The sequence below is a fragment of the Mus caroli genome, unplaced genomic scaffold (genome assembly GCF_978045245.1).
Source record: "Mus caroli unplaced genomic scaffold, Mus_caroli_1 scaffold_9, whole genome shotgun sequence".
NCBI classification, from domain to species: domain Eukaryota; kingdom Metazoa; phylum Chordata; class Mammalia; order Rodentia; family Muridae; genus Mus; species Mus caroli.
The window spans coordinates 118,986,318-119,001,520 of NW_028227264.1; the positions used below are offsets into that span (position 1 = coordinate 118,986,318).

The 15,203-nt window shown below is 43.8% G+C and overlaps 2 long non-coding RNA genes across 3 annotated transcripts; one reads left to right on the forward strand and one right to left on the reverse strand.

Annotated features, from left to right (window-relative positions):
- Nucleotides 1–913: 913 nt before the first annotated feature.
- On the forward strand, nucleotides 914–14,644 carry LOC110303831 (uncharacterized). Of its 2 annotated transcripts, XR_002378962.2 has the most exons (6): nucleotides 914–977; nucleotides 1,550–1,765; nucleotides 1,951–2,030; nucleotides 2,705–2,991; nucleotides 13,260–13,450; nucleotides 14,298–14,644. It is a non-coding gene; the product is annotated as an uncharacterized LOC110303831 (long non-coding RNA). The 2 variants fall into 2 exon arrangements; XR_002378963.2 differs by lacking the exon at nucleotides 914–977 and having other exon boundaries at nucleotides 1,190–1,765; nucleotides 14,368–14,644.
- LOC147002778 (uncharacterized) lies at nucleotides 941–8,661 on the reverse strand. Its single transcript, XR_015048469.1, has 3 exons — nucleotides 8,515–8,661; nucleotides 7,546–7,632; nucleotides 941–1,197 (listed from the first exon to the last, which is right to left on the reverse strand). It is a non-coding gene; the product is annotated as an uncharacterized LOC147002778 (long non-coding RNA).
- Nucleotides 14,645–15,203: the final 559 nt, after the last annotated feature.

A 15,203-nucleotide genomic window follows, 5' to 3' on the forward strand; every position in this document is an offset into this window, starting at 1 on the left:
TATTTTAAATTAGGCTCTTATCTACAAAATCCTATTATAGCAAAGTGATTTAAACACATTCTTATGTCTTCTCTTTAATGTGACTTAACCTGTATGTCAAGAAGTTTTCAATTAAACATTTTGATGAGGAATATGCAATATTTTTGGATCACAAGAGTTATTTTAGCTGAACGGTGGTGGGTCATGCCTTTAAACCAAGCACTTGGAGGCAGAGGCAGGTGGATCTCTAAGAGTTCGAGGCCAGCCTGGTCTACAGAGTGAGTACCAGGACAGCCAGGGCTAGACAGTGAAACTTTGTCTCAAAAAAACAAGACAACATAAAAAGAATTGCTTTAAACAAATGCATGTTTGATAAACTCTCTAATGTCAAACTCTCAGGTGCATCTCTTACTCTTCTTAAATTGTCTTCAGGACTGACAGAGACAAGGCCTGAAGCGTTCCAACTTTTACCTGCAGATGCCCTCAAAGGGCAAAACTCATTCGTTTAAATACATTCAGGATGTTGTCGCTTCTGTCTCCGACCAGCAAAAAAGAGCGACAACACAGCGTTCCTCTCAAAGCAGTTTATTCAGGAACCTTTCAACATGCAAGCAGGAATCTCTCTCTAGCCCCCAATTGCAATCCCTTATATAACCCCTCAACCACACCCCATCAGCCCAGTCCACGTAATCTCAGTTCATTGGCCTTCGTCAAATGGCCTGATCTTGCATCATGGTGCGCCTACACAGCTCTCACGAAGGACTTGGCTTATTTTCGGGTGTATGAGGAAGTCAGGTGCAAGTCATAAGACTTGGCTGCAGTCCCAGGCGCCATCTTGGGACTACCGGCACACCAGCTCCCCACAGGATGTTACGTAAAATGCTAGCCTCTGGTCTTGCTAACAGCACTTGAAGCTTACAGACAGACACCTGCTCACCTCAGAAGTACATGTGATAGATTTGATAGGAGCAAACAACAGTGAGCCAAAGACGCTCCGGGTCAGTGATGTGGGTCATAGTTTTTAATCCCTTTATTAAAATTCCAATGTCATAGCTAGAGTTTTTATTGTTGCGATGAAACTCCGTGACCAAAAGCAACTTGGGAAGGAAAGGTCTACTTAGCCTACTTTTCCGTATCACAGTTCTTCTTCTTCATCATCATCGAAGGCAGTCAGGGCAGGAATTCAAAACAGGACAGGAACCTTAGAGGCAGGAGCTGCTGCAGAGGCAGTGGAGAGGTGATGCTTACCAGCTTGCTTAGCCTGCTCTATTAGAGAACCCAGGACCACCAGCCCAGGGATGGCACCGCCCACAATGGGCGTGGTCCTTCCCTATCTCTTGCTAGCTTTACAAGGCCTGCTTTCCTAACCTTACGGAGGCATTTTTAAAATTGCATTTCTTCCCTCTCAAGTGACTTTAGCTTGTGTCAAGTTGACATAAAACTAGCCAGGACACCTAGTTTGTTTTATTTTGTTCACGATGAGTCATTGTAATTTATAACATCTGACCTCAAACATAAAAGGCTGGAGATTGTGTTCTCCAAAACAAAAACTAAGCAGGATGCTCTGTAGTTCCAGGAATCAGACACAACCGGTTGGAATCCTGGGCCCAGCTCTCCCTACCTGAACTTAGGTTGGGTGCACTTTACAACTCTTCGGATACGTTGACTCTTCCACTCACTAAGCAAGCCTGTTGGTACCCACCATGGAGTCTCACTAGTGACAGAACCTCAGACGGTGACTCATACATGCACAAAATATATTCTACCCCAGCACCTATATGCTCTGGTATGTACTACACTATAAGCCTTAACTAAATCATGTCTCCAATTTGCTTCATTTGGAATGTTCATAAAAATACGAAGCTCAAATCTCTCTTAACTGTGCTTGACCCATTATTACGTCTATTGGAAAACATCATGTAGAAATAGTGTCATCCTGAAAATACCCGAGTCATTGGCTCTCTGTTGCAGGGGTCTGAGCCTTGTCTGAAAACCTGGAAATAATCGTGACATTTGAGGAAGCTTAAAGATCGCCATTGATCTTTGTTAAGGTAAGTGATTCCTCTAATAGTTCCTAATAGTTAAGCAGCCCTGGAATGTAAGGGAACTCACCCACCGTGGCGGGTGGCGGGTGGCGGGTGGCGGGTGGCGGGTGGCGGGTGGCGGGTGGCGGGTGGCGGGTGGCGGGTGGCGGGTGGCGGGTGGCGGGTGGCGGGTGGCGGGTGGCGGGTGGCGGGTGGCGGGTGGCGGGTGGCGGGTGGCGGGTGGCGGGTGGCGGGTGGCGGGTGGCGGGTGGCGGGTGGCGGGTGGCGGGTGGCGGGTGGCGGGTGGCGGGTGGCGAGTGAGAGCCGGGTGCCCAGGAAGGAGAACAGGCGGCTTGTGAGCAGTTCAGGGAGTTCTTGCTCCATTCATCGCGTTCTCCGGTGCTAGGTCTTTCTACGGTTCTAGAGTTCAAAAAATGTTCCTTTAACAGTGTGGGAAAAGAAGATCAACAGGGGCAGGGAGACAGAGGAGAAGAAAGGGGATGGGGAGAGGTCTGAGAAGGGGCCCGAGAAGTGGGAGGGAAAGAAGAGTAAGTGCACCAAGATCAAACTTGCTGAAAAGCTGTGGCAGGGCGAAGTGGGGTAAGGGCAGAAGCAAGGTTTCCAGGTCCTTTCCCCTTGGCGAGTGAGCACCAACCCGTCTTCCCATCACAGGAAAATAATCTTTTTCTCTTCACCAAAAGGAAGAAAGCTTTAAGCATCCATCCTTCCTGCTGAGCTGCAAGGATCTGGTGGCAGTTAAGTGATTGCTACAGTTGGCCCCCCTGGCCACCCTTCCCCTGCAAAGCGCCAGCTGAGGTTGAAGGAGATTCATCATTTGCTACTTCCTCAGCCTACATCAAACCCTATTCAGGCCCTTTTCTGCCTAATGAGGCCCGCAGAGCCACCAGCTGCCGCTGCTTATCCTTGAATCAACCAAAGTAGCAGCAGGTAGCACCCATCTGCCACAAATTTGGGATTGCTAAGAAATGTAGGTACCAGTAGTCACTATTAGTTGACAGACTAGTATATGCTAAGCAAAACGCTAAGGGTTTTGGGTATGCACATTTAAACATTCTGGTTGCTTGTGGTGTGTGTGTGTGTGTTTAAGACTGAGAAGTGGGCATGAAAGTTAGAGGACAGTTATTAGGAGTTGGTTCTGAAAAACAAGCCTGCCTTCCACTTTAGGCTTAAAAATAAAAAGTCCTATAGCGGGGCTGGAGAAATGGCTCAGTGGTTAAGAGCACCAACTGCTCTTCCAACGGTCCTGAGTTCAAATCCCAGCAACCACATGGTGGCTTACAACCATCCATAATGAGACCTGATGCCCACTTCTGATGCATCTGAAGACAGCTACAGTGCATAGTGTACTTACATATAATAATGAATAAACCTTTTTTTAAAATCCTATAGCAAAGACACACTAGGTTTATACCTGTTTATGATTAAACCTCTGTTTCTCAAGGATTGGGCTATGCCCCCCTATAACTTTAACTACATATAGTTCTATCCTGCCTGTTGCAGGAATGAAGCTGTTTATAGCTATCTGCCTATCACAAGCTTACCCTTGTTTCAGAAGGTTGTATGACCACCCATGACTACCTTGGTTTGCCCACCTTGCAACCATGTCTTTGTTTTTTTTTTTCTTCAGGAGGGACCAACTTGTTATGCTTACATTCGGCTCCTGTAACCCTATTTTGCCTGCCAAATCCCCCATTTGCAACCCCCCCCAACCCCTGCACTCTAAAAGCCTTGTCTGCCTCACCTCCAATGCTGACCTCTCAAATGCTGCCTCAAATGCTGAGGGGGGAAAAAAAAGCTTGCTTTAATCAACTTGGCCATGGTTATCAGGGCTGGTGGTCTTTCTCCTCCCACCTTTGGGACTAACAGTTTTCTCCTTGCAACATGGGGCCAGAGGATTGACATCAGGTCTTCAGGCTTGATTGGCAAGCACGTTACCCATTGAGTCATCTTGCCAACCCTATGTGCATTATTTAACACACATTCATTCAACGGTAGATAAGAGCCTACTATATACAAACCACCATGCTGGGACACTAAAGATAGAATGGACCCAGCAGATACAAAGCTTCTTATTGTAGACGCATGTGGCCTACCAGCCACTCCACTTTTCCTCAGCTTGAACTGTGAAATTTTCACTTTTGTCAGTAGCTTGTGATGCTTAGAATTGTAAGCAACAGATTCGTGGCCAAGAATGTAAGTTTCTTTACTAAAATTAGACAGAAATGGCAATTTCAATCCCTTCCTCTTTCTTCCAGATATGACTTAGATGTAGTAGTTGAGTTGACACAGCTAGGATGTCAGTTAAAAACCATGTAACATGAATGAGCTTCTGGGACCTTACTCTAGTGAGAATTTTGATTTCTTTAAAATACACAGTCATATTATAAGAATATGTTTTTTGTTTTAATCCCAGGTGTGGGATATGGGGCTGCTTCAGATTGTCCATAGCAGCTGACTATGATCTGCCTCATGCTCAATCTGGGCTGTGATTTTTCTAACTGCAGATAGTTTCTTCATGTGTGTGATGCTTGGAATTCTCGGGACTCTTCAGAGGGTATAATGATGCTAGGGCCCTGAGAGTTGGGGAGCTGTTGGTGGGTTGTTGGCTGGTTGCTGTTGACTGCAGTCTGTTAAGTAGTTGTGAGCAAAGAAGAAATAAGAAGGAGGAGGAGAAGGAAGAGAAGGAAGAGGAAGAGGAGGAGGAAGAGATGAAGAAGATGACCACCATGACGATGAAGAAGAAGACAAACAAGAAGTAGAGCAAGAACAAGAAGAAAAACTGGAAGGAGGAGGAGAAGGAGGAGAAGGAGGGGAGGAGGAGTCAGGAAGGAAGGAAGGAAAGAAGGAAGGAGAAGGAGGAGGAGGAGGGGGAGGAGGAGGGGGAGGAGGAGGAGGGGAGGAGGAAGAAGAGAAGAAGAAGAAGAAGAAGAAGAAGAAGAAGAAGAAGAAGAAGAAGAAGAAGAAGAAGAAGAAGAAGAAGAAATCTGACATCAAACTCCCTAAGGAACTTGCCCCTAATTAGGAGGAAGTAGTCTAATGCCCCTTTCGTCCCCCTGAATTTATTGAGATCTCTCTCTCTCTCTCTCTCTCTCTCTCTCTCTCTCTCTCTTTCTCTCTCTCCCCCCATACTTTCTTTCTCTCACAGGGTGAAAGAAAAAAGAACCCATAAAGTAGCCAAAGTCTGGCTATAACATCACCATCAACCATCACCTCTGAATTGGTTTAGAGATGGCAATGATTCTGTCGTGATATAATCATTGAAACCCAAGCTCTTTGGCACTTGTAGGTTAATATTCTACAAAATGGATACAACTCTCTTGGTGTGATGATGGTGATACTGATGATGATGGTGATGGTGATGAAGATGTCTAGGGAGGCAGACCCAGTCATTACAATACAACTACTACATCAGAGTCATATCTGGAAGAAAGAGGAAGGGATTGAAATTGCCATTTCTGTCTAATTTTAGTAAGGAAACTTACATTCTTGGCCACGAATCTGTTGCTTACAATTCTAAGCATCACAAGCTACTGACAAAAGTGAAAATTTCACAGTTCAAGCTGAGGAAAAGTGGAGTGGCTGGCAGGCCACATGCGTCTACAATAAGAAGCTCTGTATGTACTAAATGACAAGAGTCATTTAGTCGGAACCTTGTCAAGTGACATTAAAGTATAAGACACCAAGAGCAAGTGTAATCTGCATATCTCAAGCCAAAGTTCATACCATCCGCAGATAGATATGGGTATAACACACACTCCACAACTTCCAGATTGTATATCATTGGTTAAGTAACTGGACCTTTCTAAATCTTACCTCTGTAATCTGTTAAGTAGGGCATAGGATGTTATCTTTCATAGGTTTTTCCATAAGGTTTCATTGGTGGAATGCATGTTAATGTATTTCCAAATTAATAACATGTTTAGTAATAATTATTAGTAATGTATAACTATGCTATTTATCACATATGGATATTTTAAAATGAAAATTTATTTATGTATCTTGAGAATTCCATAGATATTTTTTTCCTCTGCATTTGACCAGTTGTGAATTTCTTTAAGAGTTTCCTTTTGCTACAGAGATAGGGTTCTTTAATGAGGGTTGGGAGCTACACCCACCTGTGTATTTAGAATGTAGCTAGAGACTATGCTGATTTGGGAAAGTGTCAGTAATAGGTTCTCCTCTAGAGCTCATGACCTCAGCAGCTACAAGTAGTTGGCTAGATTTATAACAGTAGGCATGAGTTCTTTGCCTATTGAGTAGGCCTTAAATCAAGTTGGACCTCAGTGGGTTACTTCCAAGATTCAAGTGCCACCATTTCACTAATTTTTATTTATTGGAGACAGCTTCTGGGTTAGGTTTGGGAGTTTGTGTCCATCTCCACTCAGCTCTGGGGTCCCATCCGTTGACCTGTGCAGGCTCTATGCATGCTGCCACAAACTCTGTAGTTCATAGTGCATCCATCCTGCTGTGTTTAAGAGGCCTTCCTTCCTTGGTGTCCTCCCTCCCTTTGGTTCTTACAGTCTTTCTGCCTCCTCTTCCACCGAGTTCCCCGGGACCTGTTGAGATGGATTTGCTAGAGTCATCCCATTAGGGTTGAATGTCCCAAGATCTCTCACTCTCTGCACAGTGTCGGGCTGGGTATCTCTATTTGTCTTCATCTTCTGCAGAAGGAAGCGACTGTGATGAAGACTGGGCAAGGCACAGATCTATGAGTACTGCACAATGTTGTTAAAAGTCATTTTATGGCTACAGCTATGTTCCTTTAGCAGAATAGAAACATATGGCTTTACCCTAAGACCTTAGCCTATCTGATCTCAGGTTCTTGGTCACCTGAGTAGTGTCTGGGATGGGCTCCATCTCATGGACTGGGCCTTAAATCCAATCAGATATCGGTTGGCTACTCCCACGAGCTTGGCACCATTACTGCACTAGCACATCTTCCAGGCAAGTCATCATTGTAGATAGAAGAACTTGGAGCTGGGTTAGTCCTTGGATAGCATGAGTAGCATCTTCCAGTACCAGGAACACTAGTCTGTAGGGATGAAGGTTCTACTTGCCTTCTCTGCACTCCAGGAGTTGTATAGGTGTTATCTCCAGCTATACAGCCTAACCTAGGCGTACTTCTTCAATGCCTCTCAAAATCACACTTCCTTTTTATAAGTCTTGAATAATCCCCTTCTTGAAGTGTGTGATCTTGTAAATATGATGGTACATCTTTCCTACAGTTGTGCTAACTAGTACCCCAAAGGGATATTATCCATGTCAGGCCTTCTGTAACAAGATGAGCCCTTTGAAAGCAGAACACTGCTTCTAGATGTTTACAGGAAGGAAAACCAGAAATGTATCAAGAAGTGACAGGCATAGTATGAAGTACCTCCAGAGCCACATAAGCTAAAACTTAAGAGAGCCACTGAAAACTGAACATAGTCACTGACCCACAGTTCACAAGAGAGTAACGACCTCACCCTATTCTTCAGCAGTGCAGAAACTAGTGTGTTTTAACCATGTGAGTTTAGATTACCTTAACCTCAGATGAGGTAGCAGCCCCAGCTAGCCCCCTCAGTGCCAGTGTGGAGAGTTCCGAGTGGAGATTCCATCTGAGCTGGCCCTGCCAAAAAAACAAAAACCAAAAAAAAAAAAAAACCCCAAAAGATAATAAGCTTACATTTTGCAGCACTGCATGTTGCAAATTTGATGTGCAACTAGAATAAATGAATGTAATTTTAAATATCATAGTATATGGGATGATGTAGCACATAGTAAACTATATATGTATATATCTTCTATTAATCCAAAAATGCAAAATTAAGATAATTATCCAAGGCACCGGAGTGCATCTCCCTGTCATTACAGCCCCAGGTAAGCAGGGCAGGCTCAAAGGTTGCAGGTGAGGTTGATTTCCAAATTTTCTCAACCAATCAGGTGATCGCCTTTCACCCATTTGGTTATCAAGATCTTCCCTAAAAGGAGCCCTTTCCATCTTACCTGAACTCACTCGTGTATGTGTGTGTATGTGTGTGTGTTGGGAGGGCAATGAGAAAGAGAAAGAGACAGAGACAGAGAGACACAGAGAGAATCAGAGGAGGCAGCAACAGAGACACCGAGACAGTGACAGAGCAGGCCCAGGGCATCCATTTCATGTTGGGAACTGAGTGGGGAGAGGTGGTCATCTCTTGCATGCACACCCTACTTGAAAGGTTTGATCTCATGATCACGCCTAATGCCCAAAGACTCAGGGGTTTACCATCTCACCGATGCTGTATAAACTCCAAAGAGGAGGAGAACGGATCTGACCAACAATTAGTCATTCCTCCTTCAAAGATTATAAACCAGTAATCACTATGATGTCCTGCCAAATTGCTCTCCAACCTTGCTTTCCTGCCGAGCACTTTGTTTGGAGGATTTCAGAGAAGGCTGGATGTAATTGCGGAGGAGAGACCTCCCAATTTCGTAATGCTGACAACTCACTTATCCACAAGGCAATGCTTACCTCTTCCTGGAATGGAAGCATCAAGGACCGTAGTGCTTGTTATAATTATTGCCATTCACGACGAAATACACTTTCCACACTGCTTGGCAAACAGGCACAAATGTATTCTTATCCGCAGGTTTTCTCTATCTCCCCAGCTTCAACTGTAATGCGATTGGGGCGGGGGAGGGTGGATTGGAGAGGATGAAGAGCTACAATACAGAACCTTCCGCAACACACAGCTGGGCATTTCCTCATCCTTGGCTTTCTTCAAAGGATGAAGAGAAAAGGTGTGGCTTAGAGTCTCTGCTACTTTTGCTTGAGGGATGTTGTGATATCCAGGAAAGAAAGTCCCTGGAGGTCACAGTGAATGATTCTGGGAATTGTGGACAGGTCAGACATGTTTTCTTCACCAGCATACAGGCCACTGGCCAAAGAGATGCTTGTAGGCACCCAGGTACATGCCAGCACATAGGACTGCACATGGATGGGAGCAGAATCACGTTCCCCAGCACACAGGCCATGAAGAGGTAGGTGCACACGCTTAGAGACGAACCCAAACACATATGCGCGCAGGCTGACTGGCAACGGTAAAGGCCTCCGATTTCAAGGTCAGATTTACACAGAACTGCACAACCCAGAAATGACTCTACCAGAAATAGCTGTGTAACTGATTACGTCACTGTTTACATTTCATTTTATTTCCCGGACATCCGGTGCTAGACATTTTGTGCTGACTCAGAGCACTGTCCCCAACTGCCCCTTGCCCCATGATTATCAGTGTTTGCCCATGATATTTAATTCTGTTCCATGTTGTCTAAACATAAACTGTCCCTCTGTTGCTAGCAGATGTGCTCTGTGCCAAGAAAAGCCAGGGAGACAGTTTCCAGCTTTCTTTTGAGGATTAGGTTGTCCAAAATGTCCCTTGGTTGAGATTTTCCCAAAGACTTCAGAGAGGGTTCTGGCTGAGATGCAGACAGTGTAAATTGATGGTTGGTTGAATAGCCACTTGGTAAATGCTTACTGGTGCCAGTGATAATATTATTCATTGCTGGAGGGAAGGACTTTTTTCCTTTTTGCAGGTTTTCTGAATCCCCAGCACTGAACAGTATTCATTGCTGCTTTCTTCCCCTCTAAAACTGGACCTTGGCTTCAGAGGCAATGTTCAAAGCATGCGTTTTCCTAACTGTATAGAACTCTGTGTGTCGTTTCCTCCAGAGAGCTCATTTCTGAAGGTCATTTTGTCTGACTCCGTGATGGTGATGCCACCAGCCCATAGGAGAGTCCGCCTCCTGATAGGATTTTTATCGAGTACCAAAAGTCCTGGGATTCAGATAATATTTTTCATAAAAGGGCTCAAGAGCATCTTTTCTAATGATAGCCCCTTTTGCCATTCTGTCCCACACTCCCACAGCAAGAATCAATGTGTAGGACATAATTTTGTTTGTTTTTTCATTTTTCTCTTCTCCCAAGATTCTTTCACAAGCAACAGAATCCATTTCATTTGCCTAAGCCATCTCAGTGAATGGTCCGCTTCTGCATTCTATACCAATGGAAAGGCTGGTCTTTGCCTCTTCTGACTGGGTTACTGTGGTACCAGCAGGGCATCCATGAGCTGGTATAATTACTCAGGGAGTGTTGAATCTACTGGCCAGAAAAAACTCAGGCAGGATAAAGGCTCTACCACGATAAGAAAGAAAAGAGGTCACAGACACCCCCCCCCACTCCTGCTTTATTTGCACCTCTCACTTCCAAGGGCAAGAAATGGACCTGTGCTTCATTAAAAGACAAAATTATCATTAGTCCAGAATACCAGCAGACCGGACATACACGTGCGAGAAAGAACAAATAAATTCTGAGAACAGGTTACAATGTTCTAGTCAGGATTTTCCAGAGGAGTCGAACCAAGGAGGTGAGGACAGAGAGACAGAGAGGGAGGGAGAGAGAGAGAGAGAGAGAGAGAGAGAGAGAGAGAGAGAGAGAGAGAGAGAGAGAGAGAGAGAGAGAGAGAGCTTGTGTGTGTGTGTGTCTGGGTGACTTACCAGGTTGGCTTTACAACCAGAGACTGGCTTAGTAGATTGGCTTACCTGACTAGAAGCAGAGTAGACCCTCGTAATAGCTGATGGTAGGCCAGAGAGAGACAAAGAAACCAGTGGATGGATTCATGGAACTAGAAGCTTCAGAATCAAAGAAGTGAAGCCCCTCGAGTCCTAGACTGGAGATGCTCTCTCTGGATTTCCTGATGGAGTCAATGGTAGAAGGCTAAAGAAGCTGAGCCCCCGAGTGACAACGGCAGCAGTAACAGTCACACACCTGTTCAGAAAGCAACTGGGTGCCCATGCTCTGGCTGGCTTCTTCCTTCTACATTTGTTTCATCTGGGACCTCAGCCTATTAGATTTGGGCCAGGTTTTCCCCTACGGTACCGTGCTGCAGAAGGCGATTAATGCTGCTCAAATCGCCCCAGCGGAGGCAGCGGGAGTTCCACACACACAGCCTTATATTTAATATGCCTCAATCAGCTCAGTGGTTGGGCACTTCCAAAGCTCCACACGGCTAATACACTCTTCCATCCGATATTTCTGAATTATTACTGAAGTTTATATTTCATCTTTGTATCCTTAGACTTAGTGGGCCGGGAGGGGGGCTGGGACCACTCTTTCTGTCTCTTACATGATTACTGTGCTCTCTCTTCTGCACCCCTCAGGCCTGGTCGGTATCCTTTTCCTAGCATGGCAATTCTAACTCCTCCTTCTTTTCTCGGTCCCTTCCCTGTGAATCCCAAAGTCCTGCCTCTGCCTCTGTCTCTCTGTCCAGCCATTGGTCACTGGCAACTTTATTTACCAATCACAACCAAATGGGGGCGGGAACCCTCAGCGTCTTACATGCAGATTCTTGCGCAATTTTGAGTACCCAATTAACATAATATATGCATTAAACCAAACCCACAACAGTACTGTGCCTCAGTTGCTTGCTAATCATCTCTGGAAAAGTCTTCCAGACACACCCAGAAGTGTGTTTCACTTCGCTCCCTTTAATACCATCATGATAACAATCAAAACTAACCATTGCACTCAGTTACGTACCAGGATGTAAGAAGAGTCCTCCTTCCCAGCGGGACTTGTGAGTCATCCAGACATCTGTTGTACGGGTAGTTGAAAACTAAACAATCCAATTCTCTCTGGAGCTTGTAGGGCCATATCTTAGGCGTTCTCCAACAGCTCATGGGAAGGTGCATGATGGTTGAACCTTGACTCTACCGTGCAGGCCACTGATCCTTCACAAGCAAGTCTACCCTAAGCTCCTTTTACAAATGGCACCCTTCTAGGGTTGCAACGCTCAAGTTTATTCCTTGGCAAGTGATGGAAGCCACCGCTCTGATCCCAGACAATCTGCCTCTGGAGCCTGCATGCTAAACCAACCATTACATTGGCTCAATGGCTTTCAGGGAATTTAAGTGACCAAGAAGCAGCGGTGGTAGAACTAAGACTATTTCTCCAGTCTTTCTTATTTCAGCATCCTGCTATGTGGGGGGAGTTCTTGGGCTGTAGGCTCAGGCAGACTTCTTTGCCTGGCCCTCTGTGCCTGTAGTTTTCTCCCACTGCAGTTGCTTAGAAATCAACCTTGTTCCAAGGTCACGCTCAGGACTTAAAGCCTTTAATTTTCTGCAAGTTGACATTTTACTGTTTCAGAGTCCCTAAGCCTCCTACGGCTTTTAAAAGAGCGATTTCAGATATCCACTCCCCACAGCTCTAAGAACAATTCATTTCAATCTTGGGATATTGCCCAGAACTCAGCAAAACTAGCACGATGCTTTCAGCCTGGCTTTTGATTTTGTTGACAGGCATCAAGCACTAGGTAAGAGGTGGGAAACTGCTAATATTCTCGATGGTATTTTATTAGGTGTTTTGTCCAGATAACAGATACTTTTCTTTATTCACATGAATGTTTTAGGGTCATCTAAATAGTGGGGAAATATGATGCATAGGTTTTTAAATCACTATTTAAATAACAGTAGAACAAACTCTGTCTAATCAAAATAAAAGGTGTTTATTAAATCTAAAATAGTTTAGATGGGCCCTGGGAAAAGTTTTCTGTGCCAGAGAGTGACTTTAAAAAGATTAGTGTCAGAGAAGGAGCTGTAATAGTGTTTTGGTAACACAAAGTATTTGTAAATTGATTTCTGAAAATAGTAGAAATATCTTCAGTAACTTAGTTTGAAATGAACAACATTAACAGCCTTGACTGTTGATTGAACATTGTCTTGGAAGAGGTATATAAGGGGTTCCTGAGCTGAATATTTATTTTAATTAATTGCCTAAATCCTATATCATTATTAATGTTATTTTTTTTAATTAGTTGAAATTAACCAGATAAGAACTTTAAAGCTAAAGTTGATGCTGGCTGTGTCTCCTGATAAACATTGGTGAAGTGATGCTTTTAAAATAAGCACAAATAGGGCTGGAGAGATGGCTCAGTGGTTAAGAGCACTGACTGCTCTTCCAGAGGTCCTGAGTTCAATTCCCAGCAACTACATGGTAGCTCACAACCATCTGTGATGGGATCTTATGCCCTCTTCTAGTGTGCCAGTGACAGTGTACTCATATAAATAAAGTATATATTTTTTAAAGCACACATATGAGATAGCTCAGTTCAGTAGTTCTTAACCTGGGGGCCTCGACCATTTTGGAGTTGTTTAATGACCTTTTCACAGGGATCCTCTAAGACCATTGGAAAACACAGAAATTTACACTAAGATTCTTAACAGTGTTGAAATGACAGCCCTTGCTGCTCTTCAGAAGACCAGAATCCAGCTCAAAGGCCTCACATCAGGTGGGTGGGAACCACCTGCATCTCAGCCTCCAGGGACCTGGCACCCTCGTCTGCTGCTGAGGGAACTGCAGTACGTGGACTCATCCACACACAAATATAGTTGTATACCCACAGTATTAAAAATGAGTAAGTAGCCACTCGTGGTGCAAACATCATCATCAGTCCTAGAAACAAGTGAAAGCTATTTGTATAGTGGCAAATTAAATATGTTATTTTCAAGTTTAATTTCCTTTAACATGATCTGAAAAAAAAAAAAAAAGATGATGGCCGTCTCAGACATACTGTTTATGGAAGGAATGACAGGATGAAGAGAGGTCACATTTTATGTTTTTATATTTAGAAATTATATTAAATAATTAATATTAGATAATATTAAAAGGCAGAATAACCTTTACAGTAGATAAGCAAGCATACTTGATGTGGTGGTTTGACTATCTGAATGTTTGGTCACCAGGGAGTGGAACTGTTTGGGAAAGATTAGGAGGTGTGGTCCTAGTGGGGGAGGAGCCACTAAGAGTTGGCTTTGAGGTTTAAAAGCTCATACCAGGCCCAGGCCCAGGCTCAGTTGCACACTCCACCCCCACCCCACTTCTCCCTTCCCCTCTCCTCCTCTTTCTCTCCTTTCAGGTTAGGATGTAACACTCCTAGTTCTTGCTTCATCTCAGTGTTTGCTTCTTACAATGATAATCATGAACTAACCCTCTAAAACTGTAAGCAAGCTCCCAGTTAAAATCCTTCTTTCATAGGAGCGGCCTGGGTCACAATGTCTCTCCTCTCAGCACTAGAACATTAAGATAATTTGCTGTCTGTTCCATTCTCCCGTAATCCACAGCTATTTGCACAACACTAAATCTTGCCTAGTCTGAGCCAGACCCCAAACTGAGCTGCTCATTCATGGGCTAGATTGCTGAGCAGAACAAACCCCCTGCCTGACACATTACACTCTAATCCTCCATAATTTCCTATTTCTTAGGAAAAGCTCCATGAGCTGCTTCTGACACAATTCTCCAGATAACTGTTTTAGAACCATGTTCTTGCTCTAGCCCAAAGGAATTAACTCAAGCCACTAGCATCTCAGAAGTATGATGTCCAATCGGCTGGAAGATGGAAAACCACAGAGTGGAGAAACAACTGTCGGTTGAACATCACACTATGAACAGGAAACTCAGAACAGCCTTGCGCGTGATTTCAGCCGTGATAGGGAGGGGCTCCGAGGAAAAGACTGATCTGGCACTGTAATGTTTTGACTCATGAAGTTTTATAAAAACAGCTCTTTCTAAATCAAGTTCAGGCAGGCTCAGGGCACGACTTTCTATTCTGGCATGCTATTAAAAAATATCTAAAATCTTGCTATCCTGCATCTGCCTGGTTTCCATGTATTCTAGGACCCCAATGACCATATAAATTATATAATAATTATATGTATATAAATATGTAATATATCTTATATAGATAATGTATCATATATAGATAATGTATCATATATATATATATATATATATATATATATATATATATCTTTCCCCCTCATACACCCACAAAATAAGCACTCAGAAAACATAACACTGTCTGTTAGAATGCAGTCATTGAATGAAAAAAAGATGTGAAGGAAATTGTGTGTGTGTGTGTCTACATATACATACACATATACATATGCATCATATACACATACATCACACATACACATAAATATGAGCAAGTGCTTCTAGTTCCTTTACAAATTACATTACCACATTCCTTTTCAATTCCATTTTCATAACAATAAGTATAGATAGTTAATTTTTGTTTTGCAAATGATAAAACAAACACCCCAGAAGCATGAGAAACCTGTCCAGAGCTAGCAAACGGAGATGAAAATAAACCCAGATGAGCTTGTCCC